The following is a 15,415-nucleotide window of genomic DNA, read 5'->3' on the forward strand; positions in this document are numbered from 1 at the left end:
TTATGATTGTAACTGGTTCGGCATTACTGGGTTTGTATTTAAAGCATACGCTGAATGAACTCTGAATTGTTTCCGAGATCTTACCGGAACTGAAGCGTTATTTCACATGAGACATTGCTTCGGCTTTCTTTAAGCTCTCACTTTGTCGTTACTTTGATTCAGTGTTAAACAGTCGTTATTTTGATTTAGTATTGAACTGTATTACCTTCGTTCAGTGTTAAAAAGTCAGAAGCAAATTCAATTTTATTAACTTCAAAAGTGCTGTGAGTTGTGAATATTAATTATTATTCTTCACATAATCCTGATTGCGCATTATTTAAAACTCTGTGACAAATGCGTTTCGTTCGCCCCGAGATAGGAATGTAACCAAACTGAAAAAAAAAATCCTTGCGTTCTGACACACAGGAAAAGTGTTTTTGAGTATTTGAATTTGTAATTTGCGCAATTGCACGTCGGGGCTCAACAGAAAAATTTTTTTTTGTAGTTTTTTTGTTTGTTTATTAATTCATACTGGCAAGAGCGTTCCTGTCTATTGGCCATTTACGCTCTTTTTTAGTTTAGTGTAAATAGGCGCTGTTGTTTATGAATAATTATGTTTTAATCGCACTTTATTATATAAGTCACAAAATTATTGGTTTCGGATTTCTGTCACAATCAGCCCTTTTAAAAGAAAATAGCAAAGCTCTAATGTCACAATAACAGGTTCAATTTGGCTGCAGGCCAAGTCTACAAAAAAAAAAAAAAAAAATCTAACATTAGGCAATAAGGATAAAACGGCTGACTGTGATAAGTATTCTCATACGGGTATCAACGCCAAAAGCTTTGTAAACATAAGTACTATCTTTCTGACATGAAACCTGGTCGTCAGGCATTGGCTGCAGAGACTATGTCCCAAACATACACTTATGGTGGCAATCCAAGTGGCTGCCTCTCACAACCCTAGAGTCAGCCATCTGCATGAACTGGCAACGCTGTACGAAGAGAAGGTATCTACTGGAAGTGTTGCCTTCCACTTGAACTGCTGTGTTACTGTGTCTTTCATGGTCCAGGTGCAGTCCGGCTTAAGCAGCCAACGAGAGTGGACGTGCTGTGTCTTTCCACTTGCAGCATGAGCACACTTTACTTCCTTAGGCGGACACTAATGTGACGCTGTAGCGTAAAAAAGATCACGATGGATCACTGCCTAAAATCAACATTAAAATTTACTTTTAGAAACGGCTCTGCTAAACCAAAAGCACTCGCTGTCGAGCGCTCTTTAGAGAAAGAGGCTGTCATTATCGGCAACCACTTTTCGATCGTAAGTAACACGGTCTGTGTGAACTTTATTGACGACACTAGATGTGGCAGGGTTTTTTGGGACGTGATAGGATTCTGCTTCTGCATGCAGGCGAAAACGCTGCAAATGTCGAGGTTGAACATACCAGACTTGGTCTATGGACTGTTGTTGTTGTTGTGGTCTTCAGTCCTGAGACTGGTTTGATGCAGCTCTCCATGCTACTCTATCCTGTGCAAGCTTCTTCATCTCCCAGTACCTACTGCAACCTACATCCTTCTGAATCTCCTTAGTGTATTCATCTCTTGGTCTCCTTCTACGATTTTTACCCTTTACGCTGCCCTCCAATACTAAATTGGTGATCCCTTGATGCCTCAGAACATGTCCTACCAACCGATCCCTTCTTCTGGTCAAGTTGTGCCACAAACTTCTCTTCTCCCCAATCCTATTCAATACTTCCTCATTAGTTATGTGATCTAACCATCTAATCTTCAGCATTCTTCTGTAGCACCACATTTCAAAAGCTTCTATTCTCTTCTTGTCCAAACTATTTATCGTCCATGTTTCACTTCCATACATGGCTACACTCCATACAAATACTTTCAGAAATGACTTCCTGACACTTAAATCTATACTCGATGTAAACAAATTTCTCTTCTTCAGAAACGCTTTGCTTGCCATTCTTCGACCATCATCAGTTATTTTGCTCCCCAAATAGCAAAACTCCTTTACTACTTTAAGTGTCTCATCTTCTAATCTAATTCCCTCAGCATCACCCGACTTAATTCGACTACACTCCATTATCCTCGTTTTGCTTTTGTTGATGTTCATCTTATATCCTCCTTTCAAGACACTGTCCATTCCATTCAACTGCTCTTCCAAGTCCTCTGCTGTCTCTGACAGAATTACAATGTCATCGGCGAATTTCAAAGTTTTTACTTCTTCTCCATGGATTTTAATACCTACTCCGAATTTTTCTTTTGTTTCCTTTACTGCTTGCTCAATATACAGATTGAATAACATCGGGGAGAGGCTACAACCCTGTCTTACTCCCTTCCCAACCACTGCTTCCCTTTCATGTCCCTCGACTCTTATAACTGCCATCTGGTTTTTGTACAAATTGTAAATAGCCTTTCGCTCCCTGTATTTTACGCCTGCCACCTTTAGAATTGTCAAAAGCTTTCTCTATGTCTACAAATGCTAGAAACGTAGGTTTGCCTTTCCTTAATCTTTCTTCTAAGATAAGTCGTAAGGTCAGTATTGCCTCACGTGTTCCAGTATTTCTACGGAATCCAAACTGATCTTCCCCGAGGTCGGCTTCTGCCAGTTTTTCCATTCGTCTGTAAAGAATTCGTGTTAGTATTTTGCAGCTGTGGCTTATTAAACTGATTGTTCGGTAATTTTCACATCTGTCAACACCTGCTTTCTTTGGGATTGGAATTATTATATTCTTCTTGAAGTCTGAGGGTATTTCGCCTGTTTCATACATCTTGCTCACCAGATGGTAGAGTTTTGTCAGGACTGGCTCTCCCAAGGCCATCAGTAGTTCCAATGGAATGTTGTCTACACCGGGGGCCTTGTTTCGACTCAGGTCTTTCAGTGCTCTGTCAAACTCTTCACGCAGTAACGTATCTCCCATTTCATCTTCATCTACATCCTCTTCCATTTCCATAATATTGTCCTCAAGTACATCGCCCTTGTATAGACCCTCTATATACTCCTTCCACCTTTCTGCTTTCCCTTCTTAGCTTAGAACTGAGTTTCCATCTGAGCTCTTGATGTTCATGCAAGTGGTTCTCTTATCTCCAAAGGTCTCTTTAATTTTCCTGTAGGCAGTATCTATCTTACCCCTAGTGAGATAAGCCTCTACATCCTTACATTTGTCCTCTAGCCATCCCTGCTTAGCCATTTTGCACTTCCTGTCGATCTCATTTTTGAGACGTTTGTATTCCTTTTTACCTGCTTCATTTACTGCATTTTTATATTTTCTCCTTTCATCAATTAAATTCAATGTTTCTTCTGTTACCCAAGGATTTCTACTAGCCCTCGTCTTTTTACCTACTTGATCCTCTGCTGCCTTCCCTACTTCATCCCTCAAAGCTACCCATTCTTCTTCTACTGCATTTCTTTCCCCCATTCCTGTCAATTGTTCCCTTATGCTCTCCCTGAAACTCTGTACAACCTCTGGTTCTTTCAGTTTATCCAGGTCCCATCTCCTTAAATTCCCACCTTTTTGTAGTTTCTTCAGTTTTAATCTACAGTTCATAACCAATATATTGTGGTCAGAGTCCACATCTGCCCCTGGAAATGTCTTACGATTAAAAACCTGGTTCCTAAATCTCTGTCTTACCATTATATAATCTATCTGATACCTTTTAGTATCTCCAGGGTTCTTCCCTGTATACAACCTTCTTTCATGATTCTTAAACCAAGTGTTAGCTATGATTAAGTTGTGCTCTGTGCAAAATTCTACCAGGCGGCTTCCTCTTTCATTTCTTATCCCCAATCCATATTCACCTATTACGTTTCCTTCTCTCCCTTTTCCTACTACCGAATTCCAGTCACCCACGACTATTAAATTTTCATCACCCTTCACTATCTGAATAATTTCTTTTATTTCATCATACATTTCTTCAATTTCTTCGTCATCTGCAGAGCTAGTTGGCGTATAAACTTGTACTACTGTAGTAGGTGTGGGCTTCGTATCTATCTTGGCCACAATAATGCGTTCACTATGCTGTTTGTAGTAGCTTACCCGCATTCCTATTTCCCTATTCATTATTAAAGCTACTCCTGCATGACTCCTATTTGATTTTGTATTTATAACCCTGTAGTCACCTGACCAGAAGTCTTGTTCCTCCTGCCACCGAACTTCACTAATTCCCACTATATCTAACTTTAACCTATCCATTTCCCTTTTTAAATTTTCTAACCTACCTGCCCGATTAAGGGATCTGACATTCCACGCTCCGATCCGTAGAACGCCAGTTTTCTTTCTCCTGATAACGACATCCTCTTGAGTAGTCCCCGCCCGGAGATCCGAATGGGGGACTATTTTACCTCCGGAATATTTTACCCAAGAGGACGCCATGATCATTTAATCATACAGTCTATGGACTAGCTACCACATATTCAAACCACCCTTCGAACTGCCGGCGGCAGACGTCGTGGCGGCGCTCAAGCTCTATGGTACAGTACAAGAACAAGTGCCAGAAAAGTGGACCCAATTCAAGAGGTATCCAATCCTCATTCGAGTACGCCAGGTATGTATTGAACACTGACGACATGTACCATCGTACCTCCAAATAAGAGGCTGCTGGGACATAGTTTTTTTATGATAGCCAGCCTGAAAAGTGTTCCAGATGCAACAAGGAAGATCACCGACATTCTGCGTGCCTCCAACATTGGGTCACGCAACTTCTGCGGCAGGATGTGGCACCTCCATCGACGCTGACAATCCTTCCAGTAGCTCACGCAGTGTCACTCACGACTTCTCCGTCTGTCTATACACAATAGGCTGATGTTGCAGTACTGGAACCACCTTCCACAGGCTGACGCCTGGTCAATCAGTCAACCTGGCCAGTGGCAGAACTCTGGACAACGTCACTGATACCACCGAACTCTGCAGACAGTGCCAACATCAGGACGGCAGTCGATACACTTATCGCAGCAACAAAAGCCTTTGTGCTGGTGAGGTATGAGTTAACGCCATCGTCTGGCACAGAAGGCTACACACGAAAACAGCGTTCACCTAAACACTGAAAGTGATGCTGCAGGAACATGACTGATCACGGCAGCTCCCACTTGCTGCAGGAAGAAGAACTGATCCTGTAGGACGCCGTTCACGAGGCTGACATCGTTGCCATTGACTCCATCTCTCCAGAATGAATAAACGGTGATGAACGGTGGTCAGCAGGAAGGTTTCAGTGTGCAGGCTGAAAAGCCACTCGGTGTTCCAAGAACTCATGTCCCCAGACTGCACACTGCCGCCTACCTTAGTCAAAGGACTTCTCATACTGGTACAAAACCAAGTGGGTGGGCAATTGGTCAACGGCTATTGGCCACTTGCAATATTGAATGCCAATTAAAAGAACTTCGGCAGGATTTGGGCAGGCCGCATAAAGATGACTTTGCCAGTGATCTTCACCCCAGAACAGATGTCGCAGGAGGAAGATGCCAACATACAAATGGCCACTGGCGACTTCAGAGACTTAATGGTGATCGTCTAGGCTTGCCACCTGAGAGCGGCGGTTGTCTCCGTCGATTTTCACTGGATCTTCGGTAGAGAGCAAAATAATTTCCTTCTATAGGTGATGGACCAAATGGGAATCCCCTGATGCTCATCGACATCCTGTGATGACTTCTGGCAACAGCCAGAAAGCAGGTCCAGGTAAACAGAAGGACAGTGGGCGCAATACCCATTAAGAGGTCTCTATGATAGGGATGCCTCTTTCTACCTACTTCTGTAGCACTCGAGCCACTCCTCGGAGGTCTCAAGCACAGGCTATATGGCATTACCCTGTTGGACAAATGGTTCAAATGGCTCTGAGCACTATGGGACTTAACATCTGTGGTCATCAGTCCCCTAGAACTTAGAACTACATAAACGTAACTAACCTAAGGACATCACACACATCCATACCCGAGGCAGGATTCGAACCTGCGACCGTAGCGGTCATGCGGTTCCAAACTGAAGCGCCTAGAACCGAACGGCCACACAGGCTGGCCTGTTGGACATTATATTCCGCTATAAAGTGTATGCCGACCTGCTGCTGCTGGTTCATTTCACCAATGAAGTCCGCAGCATACTAAATTGCATCGATAATGTGGACAGGCTGTGGGCAGTCATCTGAACATCAATAAGTCGGCAGCGCCGGATATCGGATACGATCTCGGGCCGAGCTCTGTCGCCCTCATTCCACCAGTTACTGAACTGAGGCATTTGGGAGAGACGTTTGCAAAGAATATCCGCGGAACAGACGCAGGAAACTATCGACAATTACTACAGATGGCACACGTGATGGTGCGCCAAAACCTGCTCCATGAGTTGAACATCTGCAACGTGTACAATACCTGAACCTCTGCGTGTTGTCAAATCTCAATCATGTGGCATACGCCCTCCCATTACCAGCTGTGATAGATGGCGGACTTCAGGCAGCCTTTGGTGTGCACAGGACACGTATTTAAAGTACGTTGTGATACTTTCATCCTCTCTCCATTCTATGGAGGACTAGGACTGGATAAAGCTAGGGCACTGGCACTGTCTTTAAATGAGCACTATGTGGAAACGATGGACCAGTCAACACACCTCCCTAAAGATTCATCTATTGGAGATCGTCTATTGTTCCCGTCGTTGCCTTTGTGGCACGTGTCGCCATACAGCTCTCTCATGTATCGACATTCATTCTGGAATACAGCTATGTGACCTCGAATCTCCCCTCAACGCGCCCATCAGAGGTTATAGATTTTTACAGGGCCATTTTGCGGAAAGTTCTGCGTAATGTCGGAGAAACCATGTACCCAACTGTTAGATAACTGGCCACGAGTGTGGAGAAGGATACATGACGATTTTCTGCCAATGACCGGGCTCCCGACTTGGTATCAAGTCACCAGCAAAAAATATGTGACGCGACACCAGCTCCATGCTATCGGACTGACGGACTTCTCACTTTTCCTTGACTGTCGCCTCGTGGACACCGATGAACATCGCTTCATGTGCATGTCGTCGTCTTAGAGTGTTAACTCTGTGTCACACCTGACGTGACTGAACCTCGGACCCTCCTGTGCTTACATGGTTCGAAAGAATGACCACTGACTATATGTTCGGCGGGGGGGGAGAAAGTGGAGCTTGATTACTAGTGGTACCTGCAAAAAACTCACAACGTCCTCGAACGCACATCGAGGTACTGACGCTTGTTGCAAATTATTCAAGCAATGTTTTTGTAGTCCCCCCTCCAGTTGGGTAGTTGCAGGCTCAATGTAACATTCTGTGCAGTATCACACTGAAGACAAAATGATTTGAGTTGTAAGCAGTGAAGAAGGAAAGAAATTGGATGACTCATGGAAAGCTGTATTCACTGAGTCATTAGCAACGAAGCTTGAGTCTGTTGCAGGTGTTTTAAACGGCATTGTTGTAGACAGAAAACGCCAATAGCAATGGACAGGAAAACTCCAGCTGCGCCATCTCTTCAAGAAAGTGTCTTTTAGCTGAAGCAGCACAAGTAATGTACAAAGTTATTTTAGTTTATCCTTTGAATCACACATTTCTGTAACATTCTGTTTTATAGAATTCTCATTTGTACACAGTTACTAATTATAATCATGTAATAAAAATAAATAAATATAATGTTTTTTAAATATAATCCATTACGGAGTCGAGGCAGCAGTTGTCGTTATACTGGTTATCACTGTTAGCATTCAACCGCGATTCTTATACACATATTTTAACAACGCGTTTCAAGAGACAATGCTCTCATCATCAGGTTGTAAAGTGTATGTCATGAAATTAAACGGACTAAAAAGACAAAATACCATCACAAACAGTTGGGAAGTCCATATAATAATACAGAATTAAAAGTATATTGGACTGTGGGTCCTCGTCTTACATTGAAGTTGTTGACACAAGTCGATGGACGTCCCATAGCTACCAAGTATGCTGTCGCACTGTGCCGGCTCGGGAGCTGTTGTGGACTGACGTGCCTAGGTGTTGTGGCGTGGTTACAGCCGTGTGCTTGACAGTAACGCTATGCTATTGGGCGCCTTATTTCCTTATTGCATTGGTCTGCCATCGTTAGCCTCTAGCAACTCCGTCAGTGACATGCTACCAACTTAAAGTCGCATACTTACCCTAAAATAATTCTAAAATAAAAAATTAATACCGTTAAGAGAATAGCGATGAATAACGGTTACAGAATAGATATGGTTAAAAAACTGTTACGGAAAAGTAATAAGCGCAAAAAGAAAAAACCTGATGGAGAGAAAGAGAAAATTATCACGATGTCATACTACGGAACAGTCTCACAAAAGATAGCAAATATTTTTAAGCCATACGATGTTAAAATAGCTTTTCAGACTAATAACCTAGTGAGGTATAGCCTTAAGCACGATATTGGCGAGACGAGAAATAAGTTTGAAAGTTCGGGAGTTTATAAGATTCAGTGCGGAACTTGTGATGCAAAATATATAGGACAGACAGGAAGATCATTCGCGATCCGGTATAAAGAACACAAAGATGCTTTCAGGTTAGGAAATTATGACAAATCAGCTGTTGCGAACCATATATATGAAACAGGCCAGCCCCTTAATAGCATAGAAGATAACGTGGAAATATTGCATGTAGAAAAGAAAGGGAGGAAACTTGATTTACTAGAGGAATTCGAGATAGCTATCCATGAAAAGAAACAAAGCAATATTCTAAATGCACAAGATAATTTTAAAGAAATGAGATTTTTTAGAAGGTTTTTAGAATTATTTTAGGGTAGGTATGCGACTTTAAGTTGGTAGCATGTCACTGACGGAGTTGCTAGAGGCTAACGATGGCAGACCAATGCAATAAGGAAATAAGGCGCCCAATAGCATAGCGTTACTGTCAAGCTCACGGCTGTAACCACGCCACAACACCTAGGCACGTCAGTCCACAACAGCTCCAGAGCCGGCACAGTGCGACAGCATACTTGGTAGCTATAGGACGGCCATATACTTGTGTCAACAACTTCAATGTAAGACGAGGATCCACAGTCCAATATACTTTTAATTCTGTTTTACTAAATGGACTTCCCAACTGTTTGTGATGGTATTTTGTCTTTTTAGTCCGTTTAATTTCATGACTTAGACTTTACAAACTGATGATGAGAGCATTGTCTCTTGAAACGCGTTGTTAAAATATGTGTATAAGAATCGCGGTTGAATGCTAACAGTGATAACCAAATAAATATAATTATAGATCCGTGGAGCCTATCGCCTTGGTAGAAATTTTGGGAGCAAATCGGGGTAACGCCTCAATAGGCATAGTTCTTTTTTATGGAAGGGTAAAAGAGGTAGTGCCAAATAAGAATAGATTGGAATTTCGTCGATTTTTATTTTTTGTGATTAAACTTAGTAAACGCAATGTCAAGAATTTGAGCACACTCATTTCTCTATCTTTTAAACACCTTTTGTCTGTCTACTAAAATTATCTGTCTGGTAGAAGTTAAAATATAATTAATTTCACTCTCTAATGCCACCATTGACAGCAAAACTCCCAGAAAGTTAATTATCGTCTCCGTATTGTTGTCACATAGATTTAGTTGCGCCAGCAGATAAGCAGCCCAGTTATCAGATTTGCAAAGCGGGCTGCCGTCGTGCCTTCCAAGACACATCGCGTCAACGAATGGCACGCCGGTAATGATGTTTGCTACATTACAAAATGGTTCAAATGGCTCTAAGCACTATAGGACTTAACATCTGAGGAAATCAGTCCCGCTGACCGAGGTGGCCGAGCGGCTCTAGGCGCTACAGTCTGGAACCGCGCGACCGCTACGGTCGCAGGTTCGAATCCTGCCTCGGGCATGGATGTGTCTGATGTCCTTAGGTTAGTTAGGTTTAAGTAGTCCTAACTTATAGTGGACTGATGACCTTAGAAGTTAAGTCCCATAGTGCTCAGAGCCATTTGAAACATTTGTAATCAGTCCCCTAGACTTTGAACTACTTAAACCTAACTAACCTAAGGACATCACACACACCCATGCCCGAGGCAGGATTCGAACCTGCGACCGTAGCAGCAGCGTGGTTCCGGGCTGAAGCGCCTAGAACTGCTTGGCCACAGCGGCCGGTGGTACATTACAAACAAAGCCCATGCTGTGCACCCATACTATGAGTTACATACTGGGAGAGGTGCTCTGTCCATTGATGTGTGTCGTTTCTCTATATGTCTTTTTTTTCTTTTATTGAATTTCGATTGCCCCCGAAGGGGTCGGCCTGGCAGGAGCTTATTACGCTGCTCTTCAGCCTACATAATTTGTTTTAAAAAGTGGAAGATAATAAACAATAAAAGAAGGCGATAAAACAGTCACTTAATTTGTAAAACGGCGGACAGTATGGTGTCCGTTTGCAACACTTCGGAAAAGACGCACAACACTTAACACTCACTGCAAACACTGCACTAAAAGGTCGGCACGAAGATGACTCACCACAGCGAAGGGCAGATGGGGGACGGGGGACCTAGACAGATGAGGGGGAGAAAGGAAGGGAGGGAGGAGAGGGAAAACGAAGGGGGAGGGGCTATCTACGAGGTGCGGCTAGAAAAAAACCGGACTGATGCTGGAAAAAACATTTATTTACAATTATTTACAATTTCATGTTATCTCCTTCAATGTACTCTCCTCCTCGGTCTCTACACCGCTCCATACGAATTTTCCACTGTTCATAGCAATGCTGCAGATCATTTTCGGTAAATCCATACATTACTTCCGTCGCTTTTTCTTTTACTGCTTCAACAGTCTCAAATCTAGTTCCTTTCAAAGCTGACTTGACTTTAGGGAAAAGAAAAAAGTCACAGGGGGCCAAATCAGGTGAGTAGGGTGGATGATCTAAGATGGGAATGTTGTGTTTTGCCAAAAACGTCTTCACTGACAACGCACTGTGAGCTGGGGCATTGTCTTGGTGAAGGATCCATGACTTTTTTCTCCACAAATTGTTCCGTTTTCTCCGTACTCGCTCACGTAGGGTAGCCAGGACGCTAATGTAGTAATGCTGATTCACTGTTTGTCCCTCTGGTACCCAATCAATGTGCACAATCCCTTTGATGTCAAAAAAACAATCATCATTGCCTTGAATTTCGATTTTGACATTCGTGCTTTTTTTTGTCGTGGAGAACCAGGAGTTGTCCAACGCATCGATTGGCGTTTAGTTTCGGGATCGTAAGTAAAAAACCACGATTCATCGCAAGTAATAACATTTTGTAAGAAGGTGGGATCACTTTAAATGTTTTCCAGGATGTCAGAACAAATCATTCTTCGGCGTTCCTTCTGTTCAATTGTGAGACACTTTGGAACCATTTTTGAACACACTTTGTTCATGTTGAAACTTTCATGAAGAATCTGCCTAACACTTTCCTTGTCAACTTCTGTTAACTCAGACACTGCTCTGATTGTTAAACGGCGATCTTGTCGAACAAGTTTACCGATTTTTTCAATGTTTGCATCAGTTTTTGCTGACAATGGTCTGCCAGTGCGAGTGTCATCACTGGTGTCTTCGCGGCCATCTTTAAATCGTTTAAACCACTCAAACACTTGTGTTCGCGATAAACAATCATCGCCGTACACTTGTTGTAACATTACAAATGTTTCACTTGCAGATTTTCCTAGTTTGAAACAAAATTTGATGTTAACACGCTGTTCTTTCTGTACACTCAACATTTTCCGACGCACAGACAAAACGTCAACTACTTAAAACAGACGCCACGGGCAGACTGAGTGCAGGAGGCAGATGAAACTCGAGCAGTAGGCGGAGCGAGAGTCACGTGACAGGCCACGTGACTTTCAGTATTATTGCATTTGTTTTATTGTTTCACCAGTACTAGTCCGGTTTTTTTCTAGCCACACCTCGTATATGTCTTAATTTCTGTGTTTCGTCTTCTGAAACAACAGAGGTACTTATGAGTCACCTTGTATGGTCTACAACTCCCCGTATTGGCAAATGCAACTGGGAAATGCTGTTTTCGTGTTGTTACGTCTGACTGCAACATTAGTTAAAATAACCCTATCTTAATGTCTGAAAAAAACTGATAGTCAATTGGTTAAGTATCCCACCGCTGCTAGTGCTGCCACCTTCCGTCTGTGAGTGGTTATTGCTCTTTGACACCGAACAAAGGCAGTGGTCACATTAACCGTGTGCAAGCAGCACGCCCTACTGTTGCAGGGAAAATAAGAGATCCAGGGCAAAATGCTCCAGTCGGAGAACATGTAAGTTGAATATGTTCCTCTTTGAAAGAATAATAGAAAAGTGGGGTACCAGCTGTCTCAATCATTATTCCACGTTCCACAGGAAAAATTATGCAATGTGAACTTTTTTGTGCTGAAAGAGAATAGCAGAGAGACAGTGGCGGTGGAAGGGAGAGGAGACAGTACCAGCGAGAGAAAATAAGGGAGGAGAAAGTTATGGTGGAAGGGAGGCAGTGGCAGCAAAAGAGAGGGAGAGACGAACTGAATTAGAAGCAGTGGTGGAAAGAGAGAGGAGACAGTGGCAATAAAAAAATGCAGACGACTTGAAACCATACAATGGCTCCCTCTGAGACCGACGAACTATAAACGGAAAGATTGGATTGTTTTGGGGGAAGAGACCAAACAGCGAGGTCATCGGTCTTAGCGGGTTAGGGAAGGACGGGGAAGGAAGACGGCTGTGCCCTTTCAAAGGAACCAGTCGGCATTTGCCTGGAGCGATTTAGGGAAATCACGGAAAACCTAAATCAGGATGGCCGGACGCAAGATTGAACCGTCGTCCTCCAAAATGCGAGTCCAGTGTGCTAACCACTGGGCCACCTCGCTCGGTTAAAGGGAAGGTATAGAGGTGTGCGCATTTTTGACCGAAATTGTACATGCATGGGTGTAGACGTGAAAATAACTTGGAGCACCCAGTATTTTTGAGCTGCCGGCCGGAGTGGCCGAGCGGTTCTAGCCGCTTCAGTCTGGAACCGCGCTACCGCTAAGATCGCAGGTTCGAATCCTGCCTCGGCCATGGATATGTGTGATGTACTTAGGTTAGTTAGGTTTAAGTAGTTCTAAGTTCTAGGGGACTGATGACCTCAGATGTTAAGTCCCATAGTGCTCAAAGCCATTTGAACCATTTTGAATTTTTGAGCTGCCAAGGTATGGTCGAGACTGTATCAGTGGGTAAGAAAGACAAAAGGAGATAGTGTAAGTGAGAAAGCGGACAATGTCAGTGGGACTACTGTAAATCAATGACAAAAAAGGAGACAATGGGAGAGAGACATACATAGACTGTGGCTGTGAGTAGGAGATGTATATTAAGCACGAAGAACACCTGTGTAAATGAATTTAGAATTTTCAGTGTGAAAAGAGTGCGAATATGTCCGTACTCCAAAATTTTGAGTGAGAAAGGCGGAATGAGGATTGAGGCAGCTGGTTCTCCACTTTTTAGTCAGAGCCTTTTCAAAGGGGAACATATTAACTTGTTGCGTGCTCTGACAGGAACTTTTTCCGGTGGTAATTTATAGTTCGTTGATGAAGACAAGGCATGATATCCGAGATCCTCGATCTGCAGGACTTTAAGCAACTGAGACATGTCAGAAAGAAAAGACAGTACGCATTCGTATAACTGCTTCGCCTCCATGAGAAATGAATTCACAACCTACAGTGCAGATGCTCATTTACGTTCGAATTCCGGAAGGAACCTAAAATTAGCGAGCACGGAGTTGCCGCCAGGTGGGAATGTGAAGCGGCCAGGGTGTGTGCCGAGACAGCCCACGCACTCGTGATGAATACCGCGTTCGGGTGGCGGAGTGGTTAAGGCAGCTTTTACGTAAACAGGAGATCCCAGCCACGAGGTCCGGTCTCGCGTCCATTTTCACTCGTCGCCACTGATTCCGCATAATGTCCTGACGTAGCTGATATCATTAATTGCTTCCCTTTCCTTTCCTTTCTCCCCCTTCCCCTATCAATTCACTATAACTTTTAGTAAAACTTTTTAACAATTGACCGGTTATAAATTTCAGCACCAACGAAATTTGCGTTAACAATTTTATATTAAATGAACCAAACATAATCATTCAATTACTACGACTAAATCGAATTAAAGTTATTCACTGAAGCAAGAAAGGAAGATTAGCGTTCAACGTCCAGTCCGGGTCATTAGGATCGCAGAACAAGGTTGTATAGGGTACGACATCGGCCGTGCTTTTTCGAAAGGAACCATTCCGGCAGTCGCTTTCGGAAATTTAGGGAAAGAGCGGGAAAAATCTAGATAGCCAGACAGAGCTTAGAACCAGTGGCCTGTTGAACACGAGTCTTAAGACTGCGCTTCTTTGCTCTGTCAAAAAAATGGCTCTGAGCACTATGGGACTTAACATCTATGGTCATCAGTCCCCTAGAACTTTGAACTACTTAAACCTAACTAACCTAAGGACATCACACAACACCCAGTCATCACGAGGCAGAGAAAATCCCTGATCCCGCCGGGAATCGAACCCGGGAACCCGGGCGTGGTTTGCTCTGTCGATGAACGCGTTGCGTCCACATCATATTGGGATACAGTGCAGTGTAGCAAACAGTCTTATGAACGACAAAACATTCCATAGCAGTATTATATTCACTGGCCATCTCGTTAAGTGATGCATAAGAAAGAAAGTATTGATATCAATATATAACGACAATATGCATATATCAATTTCCTGGGTGCACCTGAAGTACCCAGCATGTGTCCCATTTAAGGCAACATAGTCAGCACGTAGAAAACATGGTTAAAACTCTTCCGGTTACACCTTAGGTACTTACAATGTAACGGATCTATGAAAGCAAAGCTAACACTTTGCCATGTTAGAAACATATGGTGCAATTTCCACAGATAGGCTGAGAATTTGTTTTCTCCTCGGAACGTACCTTAGTTGCGTTAGCAGTCGGTGGAGACAATGTCTTTAGCCGTGCGAAGTGAGCTGCTGCTACTTCGTTTGCGCAGGTTACTTATATGTCACAGCTTATCTCATCGGTAGAGGTCTTCCAATTAGTAGCTTCTCGTAGATAGCTTCAGCCAACAGCATGACAACGGACTTTCAGCTGCGATGCGTCAGACTGCTGTGAAGGACACCTTATCTCGCTGAATATTTTTCACGGCCGAAGCTGCTAATCATGCTGACGTGCCAAATCTACATAGGAAATAGTTTGTTTGATAAAGGGAATCGTATTATTTGTACAAATTGTAATCTTTGGGATCTAGAGTGAAAGTATTCAGACATATGAGCCGGGAATGGTACACTGAACCATTGTACGAATTTTAGATAGTAGAATGGCGATCGAAGTACTTGATTAATTTTTAATACATTGACTCTGCGAGTAACAGAGGTCATGAGCGGTCATTTGGTGTGACAAGAAGACTGCAGGCTTTGATGTTCTCATTCGATTTGATTTGATTTACACAGGGAGACAAAACAAC

The 15,415-nt window shown here is 43.1% G+C and overlaps 1 protein-coding gene across 1 annotated transcript in view; it reads right to left on the reverse strand.

Annotated features, from left to right (window-relative positions):
* The window catches only part of LOC124789929 (UDP-glucosyltransferase 2-like), a 70,066-nt gene extending 55,172 nt beyond the window's left edge, over positions 1-14,894 (reverse strand). The window contains exon 1 of the mRNA XM_047257453.1: positions 14,866-14,894. The gene's annotated coding sequence lies outside the window, so the exon portion shown is untranslated. The remainder of the gene's footprint in view (positions 1-14,865) is intronic.
* Between the last annotated feature and the right edge of the window lie 521 nt (positions 14,895-15,415).

The sequence above is a fragment of the Schistocerca piceifrons genome, chromosome 3, assembly GCF_021461385.2.
Source record: "Schistocerca piceifrons isolate TAMUIC-IGC-003096 chromosome 3, iqSchPice1.1, whole genome shotgun sequence".
In the NCBI taxonomy this organism is placed as follows: domain Eukaryota; kingdom Metazoa; phylum Arthropoda; class Insecta; order Orthoptera; family Acrididae; genus Schistocerca; species Schistocerca piceifrons.